At 34.3% G+C, this 13,705-nt stretch overlaps 1 non-coding gene across 1 annotated transcript; it reads left to right on the plus strand.

The window, feature by feature from the left end:
* The first annotated feature begins 7,961 nt into the window (after positions 1-7,961).
* LOC114212458 (U6 spliceosomal RNA) lies at positions 7,962-8,064 on the plus strand. The gene has a single exon (XR_003609966.1). It is a non-coding gene; the product is annotated as a U6 spliceosomal RNA (small nuclear RNA).
* Positions 8,065-13,705: the final 5,641 nt, after the last annotated feature.

Consider the following 13,705-nt stretch of genomic DNA (forward strand, 5'->3'; position numbering starts at 1 on the left):
ATATGGATGTTCTTAGACTAAACATAAGAGAACCTCGTGAAGGTAACATGTAAGTTCACATCATTATGACTTATTCTCATGTGTTACTATGTTGGCATAAAAGATTTGTATTTTCTTTTACTCACAGAAAATACTCAACAGGCTTTTCCTGAAAATGTAATGGTTTACTGGAGGGGTGTAAGGGAAGTCAGAGGTTGTGAATCATAATTAACATAGTGGAAGTGTAAAGAGATCTGGAATATTAAATTAAGGCTAAAATGGTGATATAATCTATATCTATATCTATATATATATAAATACATCTCATATATATGAGATATATTTATGAAAGAGAGAGGCCTCTTTATCTGATGGAGTATTTGTTCTATTAGCAGTATCCCAATGAATACTAGCTTCAGTGGGTTGTCCACCAGCCTCTTTCTGTACAGATAAAATAAATATCATAAAAAAGAAAGTCTCATGTGTCTCCTAAGCTTGGTGATAATACAAAATATAAATCCTACATTGACACTTACGTGACTTGTATTTGATATAATATTAAAACGTAGCTCTCTAGGGAGAATAAAAAAACAAAAATATTTGTTTTGAAATATGATAGGAGATATATGGACAAGAGATAAGGATTTCTTTATTCTGGGAATTCTTAGCACTTATTTGGGGCTAAAATCAAGGTCTCCTGCTTCTGGAATCATTGCTTATCACCCTCCCTAGAAATGCTGCTCTAAATAGTTCAGTGGGCCAACAGCCCTCAATTTGAGACCCATGTGAATCCAGTTGCTTTGAGAAATGATCCCTCCTTATCCTGACCATTACAAAGTTAGGGAAGCTGACCAAAGAATATAAGCCAGGAATATAAGAATAGAGAGAAAATATAGGGGTTAAGATTACTGTCTCTGCAGTCAGAAAATACTGGATGTTTTTCCCAGTGTCATTTTACATTACCTCTGTGAATTTCTATCAATAAATTCCTTAAGGACCAGTCTCCTTATCTTTAAAATACAATTGTTGGGGGCCCTGGGTGCCTCAGTTAGTTGAGGGTCGGACTCTAGTTCTCAGCTCAGGTCTTGATCTCAGGGTTGTAATATTCGAACCACTGATGTTGTTAAATTAATTAAAGAAAGAGGCCATTAGGTTGGTGGTTCAAATACGTTAGCAGCCCACATAAGCAAACCAAAACCTAAGCCTGTAAATGCCTCAAAGTTAACAAATTGAAACCTAACAACAACTAATCACACACAACCTACCAACCTTTTCCAAATAAGGCAAACACCAATCAATATAAGGTTGTAGCCAATCAAACTTCCAAGCCATTTTTGTGCAAATAAACTCTTAAAATGTTTAATATACCTCAGATTATCCATTAGCTAATTTAAAACATTGCTACCTATGAAACAATGACTTGCTTATAAACTTTTTTTTGTATCATAGGAACTTCTGAAAATTGGATGATAACTATTGGTCCTTTTGTCCCTTAAAAAAATAAACTGAGGGGAACCTGGGTGGCTCAGTTGGTTAAGCTACCGCCTTTGGCTCAGGTCATGATCCTGGAGTGCTGGGATTGAGTCCCACACCAGGCTCCCTGCTCAGCAGGGAGTCTGCTTCTCCTTCTGACCCTCCCCCCTCTCATGCTCTCTCTCTCTATCTTACTCTCTCTCAAATAAATAAATAAATAAAATCTTTAAAAAAAATAAACCGAAACACATCCATATTCACCTACACATCCAAATACAAACACACAAAGATTCGTAGACATTCTCACACTCACATACACATATGATTTTGCATACAATTTTCAGGCATAGCCAAAATTCCTGAAGCCCATGTTAAGAAACCTACCTCTAAGAACAACACTTAACTGAACTCAAGAGGAAGAGAGGTTATTTGTTGCCTTCTCAATGGATCAGGTGGCATCACCTTGGCTATTGCTTCTCCATTTAAAAATCTCTAATATTAATGACATTCCTTTATAGTTGCAACTTAAACCCATTTCATCTGTTTACATTCTCAAGGAAAATTGAAATCAATGTGTGCATATTCTATATGACCATGAGAAACTTTCCCTTTCCAAATTTCAGTCTTCTTGTCTGATAAAGAATAAACTGATAAAGCATAGGGAATAATTCAATGAAACATATCACACTGGTATTTAAAACAATCAGCAAATATAAGCTGCCATTATTGTTCCTGTTTTTATTATATTCTAATAAGGTAGTTTCATATGCTTGTAGTCTTAATGAAAATTTCTCATTTAGTATTTTTATTTCCAGAAAATAGTCACATTAAAAAAGCAAAACAAAACAAAACAAAAAACAAAATTAGCCAGTCATAAATAAAACAAAGTTGATTAGAAACATTGCTATCTCTTTTCACTTTGATTTAATTCATGTTTAGTTAACGGGGTTTTGAATACAGAGGAAATATTAGGACATTGCTTGCACTTCCATTTAAAAAAATGTATCTGTTAATTTTAACATACCATCGGGGCTTCTCAAGGAAAAAGACAAGTATATCACTGTGTTACTGACTCATGCCCTTTGCCTTTTAGATCTGACCGTTCTACAAGTTGTTAGTTAGTGGTTTTTTTTAAATATCATTTTCATGCATATTTTCCATACTAAGTATTATTTCTAAATCATGCCTCTAATCAATTGCAATCAATCTGAATTTGGATATCAATATCCTGGCCCCTCTTCCATGCTGTTGTTGAAATGACTTGGAATGTAGTATGTTTCTTCTAAAATACCTTAACCCAGATTTTCAGTTCTTCACTTCTTCAAACCCCCAAAGCCTGTATTCAACATTTAAACTCATCCAACACTTTCAAGATGTGAAAAACACCTTGAAACTGAAACTGACAAAGTGAATCACATTCCTCTCCCAATTAAGATCTACAGAGGCAGAGATGCTCACACGTGTGATATATATACACAAACACAGCTGGGCTGAAACCTGCTTTACCTACATACTAAAATGACTTAAAATTTCTCTGAGTCCCAGAGGTGCATGACCTGGTGTTCTGTGAATATAGAAAAGGATTTCTGTTACCTTCTCTTGTTAAAGAATTTTAATTTACAGTACAGATATTTATTTAATTACCAATTTGTTTCAGAAATTAACAGGATACTCTTTGAAAAAGAGAAGACTAACAATATAATCCAAAGTTCACAGGCATAGAGAGCAACCTACTTTATGTCAAGCCATCTATTGTTTGCATTACCATTCATCCTCACAACCACTATATGAAGCAAATATAATTGACCTCACTTTTACAGATGAGTGCCCTGTATTTTAAAGGGGTTAAGTGCCTTGCTCTAAATCACACAATGTGTAAGTAATGAAGGTGGAATTTGATCCCTCTTCTGCTGAGATTTTCTATTCTAGTATTTAATTATGACATACTGCCCATTTTAGTTTAAGAGAATAAAAAAGTTAGCATTTTTCTATACTTAAGTTAAAACTGAAAATACAAGTACTTATGTTAAATCATGGTACTGCAAAGAAGGGTAGCATAAGAAAGATTTAAAATCACTTTTGTATTGTAATTATAAATGTGAAATAGCAATAAAAATACTAAATGAGAAATTATGTTATACTTAATTCTTATAAATGGTTCTATAACTTCTCATGTCTGTTCCCTGCTTGAAACTATCACTTAATTCTATATCCTATACATGAAACTAGAATTATAATAGGATATTTTAAAATATCTACAATGATTAAGAAAAAGACTCTTTACTTTAAAAAAAAAAGTTCTAGGTAAATTAAAGAAAAATAGACACATGAGAGAGGATCTGGTACAGTAAAGGACGGCTGTCAGAGACTAATTATGATTGAATTCAAATTCAAAGCAAACATGAACTAAGAAGTAAACATTATAAATCCTTGTATACTGGCATGTTTTTTTAGTCCTAGTTGAAGATTATGTGTAAGCATAAGGAATATCAGTAGATAATAAATAAATAAAAAAAAAAACCTCAATGCTGATCATGTGGTCTAAATCACAGATTTCAGGATTTCTGTGAAACAAATTAATGATATTCCTTGGGTTTTAGAGAGAGTATCCTTATTATTTTCAACAAATTCTTATTCAGTGTGTGCTTCAATGATTCCATTAACCCACAGAATTTTCATTTTGTGACAGTTAACTAAACAGGAATAAGGTGAGTGATTTAGATATTTTAAAATATGGATCTTAGATCCTGTGTAAATGCCTTGAGATTAGTACTATTTCCTTGCCTAAAAACTGGCAATCTATTAAAGAAATCAAGAATTCATGTATTTTAACAATTTTGCCTTATAGTTATTGGCTATTTCTTGAATCATTTTTCTTGCTCTTTTCCCCTTTCTTACGGAATGCTTTTATTGCCAACTGCTATTAGAGCAGTCTATTAATGTTACCCTGGCTATGTTATTTGTACAAAGTATTAAATCCGATGTATTTTTTGGTAGTAGGTATGGAATTGGTGTATTTAAAAACTATGATTAAAGGTATATTCTATTCTATTACATATGTGTGTGTGTGTGTGTATATATATATATATACATATATATATATATATATCTCCTTTTAGTAAAGAAAAAATAAAAGTGTTCCCAGATCGACTAGTGTATTGATTTTTGTGTATTCAATTAAAAATAAAAATCATGTGTGACCTAAGCTGCAAAAATGCAGCCCACTTTGGTTCAGATTTCTTTCCTGAATGACTCATGTCCTATGGATTTGGAAGAGAATGACTATGCAGGGAGAGAGTATTGGAGATGTGCCAATAGACTATTCTCTGTGGAGTCTTAGGGAAAAATGATGACAGCAGCAGGCTGGTAGAGGACATTCTTATTTGTCTTAAACTTTACTATATAAGGTAGTGGTTAAGAGCTCTGGTGTCAGACTTCTGGCTGTGAATACTGACTGTAACATTCAGTAGTTATGTGACCTCAGAAAAGTTAATTAATTACTTTCTCTGGGATTCAGTTCTTTCATTGGAAAAATTAAGCTAATAATGATAACCTACATCATAAATTTGTTGTGAGAGTTTAGTTATTTGATAGAGGGTTTAATATAGTCCCTTACACATGTTAAGTGTATAATAGATATGTTATCATATTCTAGAAGCTATCTTGATATATTTCAAAAGAGTAAAGCATAACCTACTTTTAATCATTGTAACATGAAAATCCATTTGCCATTGGAGCCATATTTCCAGCATAGAGAAATATTTCTCCTCCACTAACATTTAAATGTGAGTACAGACTTTTTTCTCTATTGTTTACTGCTATATCCTCAGTGCTTAGATTATTGCCTGGACCATTCATAGTGTGTTGTCAGTAACCGCTTGTTGAAAGAATGAATCACTGGTCAACTTTCAGTTTCTCCAAGCCAACAAAACCCTCCATAATACTTTAAAATAGACAAATTATTTCTTTTCAACATCCATCATGGATATACTCTAACCCATGCTAAAAGTAAATCTAATTTTTCCTTTTTCTTTAATCTGCTTCCTCCAGGTTCCAACTCTCTAATAGATGCCTTGGGTTTTGGGAAAATTCTACAAATCCCTTTAATATCCTACCTGAGGTTTTCCAATGTAGGCAATTCATTATAAAGCAAAAAAATCTCTCTCTACCAAACTCTTATCAAAATTCTCATTCCTGAGGAATATGAAAATAGTAGGATATTTATTGAGTGCTTAGTCTTACTGAGTATGAGGCACTGGGATAACATTTGTGCAATCTTGTTTAATCTTCATAAAAATTTTCAACTATACAGATTCTAGAAGCCTTCACAAATGAGAAAATTGAGATTTGGGGGAGGTTAATTATTCATTATCAAGTCAAAAATTATAAAGGGCAAAACAGATTTTGCACCAGTTTAATATCAACATTAATGCTCTTAAGAAACAAACTCTCTTCTGCCTATGCAGTCAGTGTTCAGTATTAAAGCTATCACGAGATCTGATGATTTCACACACTAAGGCATTAAGGATTGACAGTATATTAACTATCAGTTAAGAGGTTAACCTGGATGGATATATTTTCACTTTGAAAAATGATACTTTGAACAAAAATAAATTGAACTGAATGAAAGAAATTCTAATGGTGAATTTCAGACCCTGTGACAGGTAAATGGAGTAGATAATTTGGGACTGAAGACTTTTCCAGAGTTAACAACCCTAATATAACTTTGTTCTAAGTTTCATTGTCAAATTCATCTATCTGCTTGTCCTTCTAATCCCTATAAAATATTATCTTCTTTAATTAATTCAATTACTCTATTCATAAAGGTTTTTTGAATGTCTACTATGTGCCAGATATGGTTTTAGAATTAGTAGTAGTAAATGATTTCAGAAAATTGGCAACTTACGAAAGACAAAAACATTTAAACACACAATTATACTACAATAAGGTAAACATCATAAGAAAGGCAGTTACTACAAAATTGGAATGAAAGATACATATAACCATTTGGGTTAAGACATCAAAAAGAAATTCACTGGAACAGTTACATTTAAACGGGAGTTAGGTGGTGGGAGAAGAAGTATAGAATGGTAAAAAGAGGGGTGGGGCGCCTGGGTGGCTCAGTTGTTAAGCATCTGCTTTCAGCTCAAGTCATGATCCCAGGGTCCTGGAATCGAGCCCCGCTTTGGGCTCCCTGCTCAGCTTGAAGCCTGCTTCTTCCTCTCCCATGCTCCCTGCATGTGTTCCCTCTCTCGCTGTCTCTTTCTGTCAAATAAATAAAAAAAATCTATAAAAAAAAAAGAAAAAGGAGTGCTTGGGCAGCTCAGTCAGTTAAGTGTCTACCTTCGGGTCAGGTCATGATCTTAGGGTCCTGGGATCCAGTCCTGTGTCAGGCTCCCTGCTCAATGGGGAGTCTGCTTCTCCCTCTCCCTAGGTGCCTCTCTCCACTCATGCTTTCTCTCGCTCTCTCTTTTTCAAATAAATACAATCTTTAAAAAAAAAAGAATGGTAAAAAGAAATTTACCAACTGGAATAATTTGTGTAGAGAATTCTAGACAGAGCAAACAACACATGAAAAAACATGGAGGCTTGAAAAAAATAAAACTTGTTGGGAGAATTAAGATTAATTGGCTATGAACAAACATTCTGATATCTTCAATAACAACACTCAATAATGGTTGTACCTCTTCTGGGTTTGTGTCTTAAATATTGGGGCTGTGGGGTGCTTGGGTGGCTCAGTTGCTTGAGTGACTGACTCTTGATTTCGGCTCAGATCATGATCTCAAGGTCCTGGGACTGAGCCCGAGTTGGGCTCTGCACTCAATGGGGAGTCTGCTTGAGGGTTTTCTTTCTCTCCCTCTGCCCCTCCCCCTGCTTCTGCTCTCTCTCTCTCTCCAAAATAAATAAATAAATCTTAAAACCAAAAACAAAAACATTGGGGCTGCCCATCAGACTCCTACCTCTCAATTAGGTTTTATTAAGTTACCTCATTTATTTCAGAGTTCTAATTAGCAGCTACTAGTATGTTGATGGTGGCTCTTTAGAAGCTTCCAGCATGCTGTTATTTAAATGAGCAAGCCTGATTTAAAGGAGATAATTGGAACACAGAATAAAACCAGGAAATGTGAAAAGAATAAAAATTGGGAGGCAAGAGAAATTTCAAAGTAACTACTCTCAGTAAGAACTCATATTTAGGTTAATATTGTTACAGATGGTTACATATTATGTATCCATCTATATATACATATATATGTAGATATGTTTATATATGGGGGTTAGTATACAAACATATATTTCTTTGCTCTGTCAGATGAGAAAGCCTAAAAGAAATAACACCCCAGCAACAATGTGCACACCCTAAGGACCAAATCTTGGTTTTAAATAATATTCCTTGGAGAATCGCTGATTCTAGGACTAGGGAAGGAAATGTGTAAGATGAGACTGGAGAATCTTGCTGTGCCAAAAAGTAAGGAAGTGGTGAAAGAAAACAAAAGCAAAAACACATTAATGCTAGCTTTGGCAGCACAAACTTAAATTAGAATGATACAGAGAAGATTAGCATGGCCCCTGAGCAAGGATGACATGCAAATTCATGAAGTGTTCCATATTAAAAGAACAACACAGCAACAACACATTCTTGTCAAAGAGCCCATGAGCTAATGGAAAGAGTTTCCAGTGGCCAAAACTGAAAGGAATAATTAGAACAACAAAATAAAGTAGTATTGGATTATAATGCAAAGTATAAAATAAATGTCCATGATTCCATGAGTATAAATAAATGATTTAATGAATTAATGAATGGAGGAAGAAGAGATAAATCTTCCATACAGAATTACAAATAATTGATTTAGATTTCCTGCCCTAAAGAAGGGGAAGTGTAACTCTCCACCCATGACATATAGACTGTGCCACAGAAACTTTGTTCCAAAAGTAAAGTATAGAAATGGGGGGAAAGAGTAACTTTACAGTGGGGAAAATCGCAAACATTCATTTAGGGAGTGAGTAGTCATGCTTAACATTAGCAGTCATAAATCATGTTGATGCTGTGTACTCTTGATATGATATAATGAAAATGATATGTGATCCTCTGTGATTTTCCTCTCTAAAACCCAAGTCTCCTTAGGAGAAAAACATGTAGACAAGTCCCAGCAGAGGAGCATCCTATAATACTTGACCAGTGCTTCTCAAGAACTCCGACATCATGAAAAAGTAAGTTTGAGAAACTGTCATAGCCAAAAGGAGCCTAAACAGAGATGACAACTAAATGCATAGATCTTTTTCAAGATCCCATTTAGGACAGTGGGATCTTGAAAAAGATCATTAGGGGGCACCTGGGTGGCTCATTCGTTAAGCGTCTGCCTTCGGCTCAGGTCATGATCTCAGGGTCCCGGGATCGAGCCCAGGAAGCCTGCTTCTCCCTCTCCCACTCCCCCTGCTAGTGTTCCCTCTCTCGCTGTGTCTCTCTCTGTCAAGTAAATAAACAAAATTTAAAAAAAAAGAAAAGAAAAAGATCATTAGGTAAAAATTAAGGAAATAGGAATTAACTTTTCTTCTAATATCTCTTTCTTACTGATTCTATTTTCAAAGTGACCTTTACATAATTTGGTGTCGAATGATATTGGTTGTGTTTTAAGGAGATGTTGACCAAGAGTCCCTGAGAAGCTGTGTGCTGCAGTGAACTCATAACAGTAAATCGTGTTTTTGTCCTGTCACTGGCTGTGAGACTCTAGGGAAGTCATTCTCACCTGCGTGGACCTCAATTTCCCATGTCACGTTGAACCTTAGCTTTGCTTATCAAAGGATGCATGCATATAGGAGCTCCACTGGAGGGTCTGAGGGCCATGTCCAGCCATGAACAATTTATATAAGAAATTGTAGAACCTCCAAGCAATACCTCATCACAAGGAGAATGGAAGATCAGGCACACAAGGCCTAAAATACTATCTCAGGGTCTAACGGGGAAGGTAGGGAAGAGGGAAGTTGAACAACCCAGTGTTAAGTATCACATTATTCCTAGCCTAATATTCACCAATGTGTACCTAACTCTGAGGAGAAGGATTTGGTAGAAAGTATAGATACAGTAATTCCACAAAGACCTGTCTGAAAATCAAAGCATTGTCTAGGGATTCATGGATTAGCATAGTTAGGAAGTAAGATTCTTTCCCCACTTATGAGGAGAGCACACCATAATTCTTTTTGTATTAAGAGCTCAGAGATCTCAACTTTCTTTGCAGGCTCCAATAGTTCTGAGGTATTGACACATCAGCATAATTTCCATCCAATAAGGCACAGTGTGGCACTGACTCAGTGTGACTTTGGCAGTTACCAGGGATGGCTTTGCAGGGATGACACAGACATGGAATTTGTCGTGTTTTGAATTCCACTGTGCAAGCCCCTATATACAGGTTTGGAAAAGGGTAGGGCCTTTCTTTGAGTTTGAGACAAATATAGAATGGATAGAATTGTATTCTGATGTCCTCTAGTAGTAAACAGAGCTAGATTTAGGGAAGTAATATTTGTTATTATCATGCTTGAGCAATGGAAGTTGAAAAACAGAAAATAGGGGATTTCGAAGTGATTAATCACTAAAATTGGTATTTCATAAAATTTGAAGTACAACTCTAATATCAGATAAATTGGAGTTACTCTCATAAAAGTGTGATACACTTTCTAATCTTAAACTCTTAATTTTTGGCTTCTCATTTTTTCCCCGAAAAGATCTGAGAATATTCTTAATGTAACATAAGGGCACTCCAGAACCCAGAAGGAAAAATTCCTAACTGAATGGTGGTTAAGGTTCTGCCTATCTATAAATATTTATTGGCTCTAAGCCAGGGAGGTTTATTATAGGAACATTGTTGCTGATTCTCTAGATGTGAGGAAATATGGAGGGAAAAAAAAAAACAGCACACACAAATCCTTAGGAGCAGCTGAAATTTTAGCTTGGCTGTTTGAAGAAGGTCATACTGCTTTTTCATCTTTAAACTAATAGAGAAATATTAATATTCTGAACCATGGGGCCCCTGCCAAGTTTCCATCCCAAGTTTCCCAAGTTAACTATGCATCCGTCACTCATAAAAACAAAACAAAACAAAACAAACAAACAAAAAAAACTTGCTTGTCTGAAATCCTTAACCGCATGACCAAAATTAAAAGGAACGCTAAAAGAAACAGGGAAGACAGGCTATTTCTCTCAGAGACAGTCTACTTCATTCATCTCCTCCATAAAAATGCCAGGGAAAGACATTGATGTAGTTCAGTTTGGGTGTGAGAAGTTAAAATAATAAATAAATAAATAAATAAATAAATAAATAAATAAATAAATAAATAAAATGTTGGGAGAGAATAAGTGTTTTGCAACTGAATTGTAGGCAATCCAGGGAAAGAGAAGATAATATATCAAAGACTCCCAGGGCACTTCAAATGTAAGCCCTAATAAAAGAAAAACACATACAGAAATAAGTGATAAAACTTACTTTCCTTTGAAAGTAAATTCACTGTGTCAGTCAATGGGTGCCATAAGCTGATTAGTTGGAAAGGAAGTCCACAGGGCTAGAAAAAAAATTGATACTATTAAATTGGTAACCTTTGCAATATAAACAGTTACCAGGTTTGTCATTTACATCAGTCAAGGAGAAGCTGAAATCAAATGATTTATCTCTTTGTATTCAGTCAAGCAATTTAAAGGGACTCAGCTTGCCAGTGTCCATCCAATTGTGACATGTTCCATACATGGCCACATAGAAGCAAATAATTAGTTTAGATGCTCTAAAACAATTACAACTGGCATAATTTTAGTTTGAAATTACTAAGTAACAAAATATACTCTTCCATAGTTCAGTTGGTGGTATGATACCACTTGGAGGGTTGGCAGGAATAGTTTCAATCATCTATTACTAAAGAAGGGGACTATTTGTAGAAGTTCCTAAAGAAATACTTTCTTTGACCTCACCCAAAGGTGAGGTCAAAATACAAAATACATTTATGTATTTTACAATTTACATTAAGCATTGAAGAGTAGATATTTCAGCATATCACATGAAGAGTTCTTACAGGTAATACAACCTATTTAGGTAAAGTTTACTTACTCAGAAGTTTAAAGAAGTAGTCAGTGTCTCTGGCTTTTATGAATCAATTCTTCCAAACGCACACTCACATTCACAACGAGAGTACTCCTAGAAATCTTTGCAAAGCGTAATAGGTTTATTTGTTTTCAGAGTTCAACTGTGTTCTAAGTTCAGAAGTTTACAAAAAGAATTTAGAAAACAATGAGAAAATTTAATTTGAAAAATAAATACGTCATTGAAAATCCAAATTAAGATATTCAGACTTTGGTATCACAGTTAGGGGGAAATAAAAAAAATATTTTTGGGGGCCCCTGGGTGGCTCAGTTGGTTAAGCGACTGCCTTCGGCTCAGGTCATGACCCTGGAGTCCCGGGATTGAGTCCAACATCGGGCTCCCTGCTCAGCAGGGAGTCTGCTTCTCCCTCTGACCCTCTTCCCTCTCGTGCTCTCTCTCATTCTCTCTCTTTCAAATAAATAAATAAAATCTTTTAAAAAAATTTTTCATTTGTACCTCTAATGTCTTTAGTTCAGTGAGATATTTTCCTTAAAGCCAATTAGCTAACTAAAAAAAATTACTTCATCTGACATGTATAAAGAATTATTGATTTGCCAAATCCATAATTTTGAATTATGCTCCATTTTAAAAATGAGCCTTTGTCTAGCACCTCTACAGGGTCAATGAATGCAAGTTACCCTCAGTGTTCTGGCATATTTCATCTCACAGTGTTTGTTTACCTACAGAATTTTCTAGGGATCAGGCAACTTGTACTATTTACTTAAACAAAGAAAAAAAGAAAATCCATGTCAGAAAATAAGTATCTAAGTGGATTTAACCAAGTGACTTTATACTTAAAAATATAAATATAGCTCAATGGAAAGTAATTTTTGTCATATACAGTGACTTTTTTAGTATTTTCTTAAAATATTTGAGATATTATGTTCTTAGTTATTTTAATTGTGAACACTAAACATTTTCCCTTTAAAATTAACTGCATTTACTGTTAGAGTACTTACCTAATTCACAGAATTTTTAAGCATGATTAGGTAAAAGAGAAAAAAATAATTAGTTCTACTTGTCCTATATGATGTGTTTAAAACCCCCAGATGACATAAGCATCTCAGGGAAAGCAGTTAAGAATTGCCTGTTTTATTTGGAGAAACCTCAATATAGGGCATTAGATCTGTAATTTTTAGCAAAGCAAAAAGAAGAGGAAATTCTGACTTAGCATAATGAACTGGTATTTTTATTTTATAATGATATATTATTTGAATGGATATTAGGTAACTAGGATGTATTTCCTTCTTTGAATATTTAGTAGTCACAAAGAGGAACAAAAATACTTTATAAGAACACTCAGTTTTAAGATATTAATAATACTCAAGACAATTTGTTCAGAAGCTGGGACACTTTTGTGTAGACAATTATATCACCTATAACAAGAAATTTAATATTGAAAAGAACATATTATTTCTAGAAGGCTTTTGCTCATCTCTTAGATCATTGTAAATACATTTCTTATTCAATTTTCTGATATTTCCTTCCTTGTAATAATGCTGAGTTAGATAAAAAAAACTCAAGTATACAAACTAAGTTTTTAAAGAAAAAAGATCCATTGAAATAATCATTAGAATTGGTGTCAGTTTCTGGGAAAATAATAAAACCTGGAAGTATTTTTGAATAGTGTTTCTTCCTTTAACCTCTGTTGTTGCATAGCTACATCAAATTAATCATTAAAATAGTATTGACTTTAATAGTATCTTGACCTCCCTACAATAAGGTGGTGTGCTTGCCAAAGCAGAGTGCATTTTTTAAACACTTCCCCTAATAGGAATGGCTAATTCACAACAATTCTAGCTGCTTTTACACAAGTGGTAAAAGTTAAAGGACATATCTGGCTCTCTAAATTGAAATAGCATTTGTCCAGCAGATTCTAATACAGACTTACTAGTTTTCTTTTTTTTTCATTTTTTTTATTGTTAGAGACTTACCAGTTTTCAACCATAATGTTTTTAAAAGACATGGAAAGACTGAAAAACTGTGTTCTGAAAGCAAAGATGTAGAGTCTTTTATCAGAGTGTAAGAGAAATTCCATGGAATAGTAGTGCAATGAAACTAAACTGAGGTGGGGGAACCCTAGTGGTCTAATAACACTTTATTTCACAAATAGAAGAATCCCATTCGTGAGA

The sequence above is a fragment of the Eumetopias jubatus genome, unplaced genomic scaffold (genome assembly GCF_037043125.1).
Source record: "Eumetopias jubatus isolate StellerSeaLion01/CBP00866 unplaced genomic scaffold, mEumJub1_p1.0 scaffold_15, whole genome shotgun sequence".
In the NCBI taxonomy this organism is placed as follows: Eukaryota; Metazoa; Chordata; class Mammalia; order Carnivora; family Otariidae; genus Eumetopias; species Eumetopias jubatus.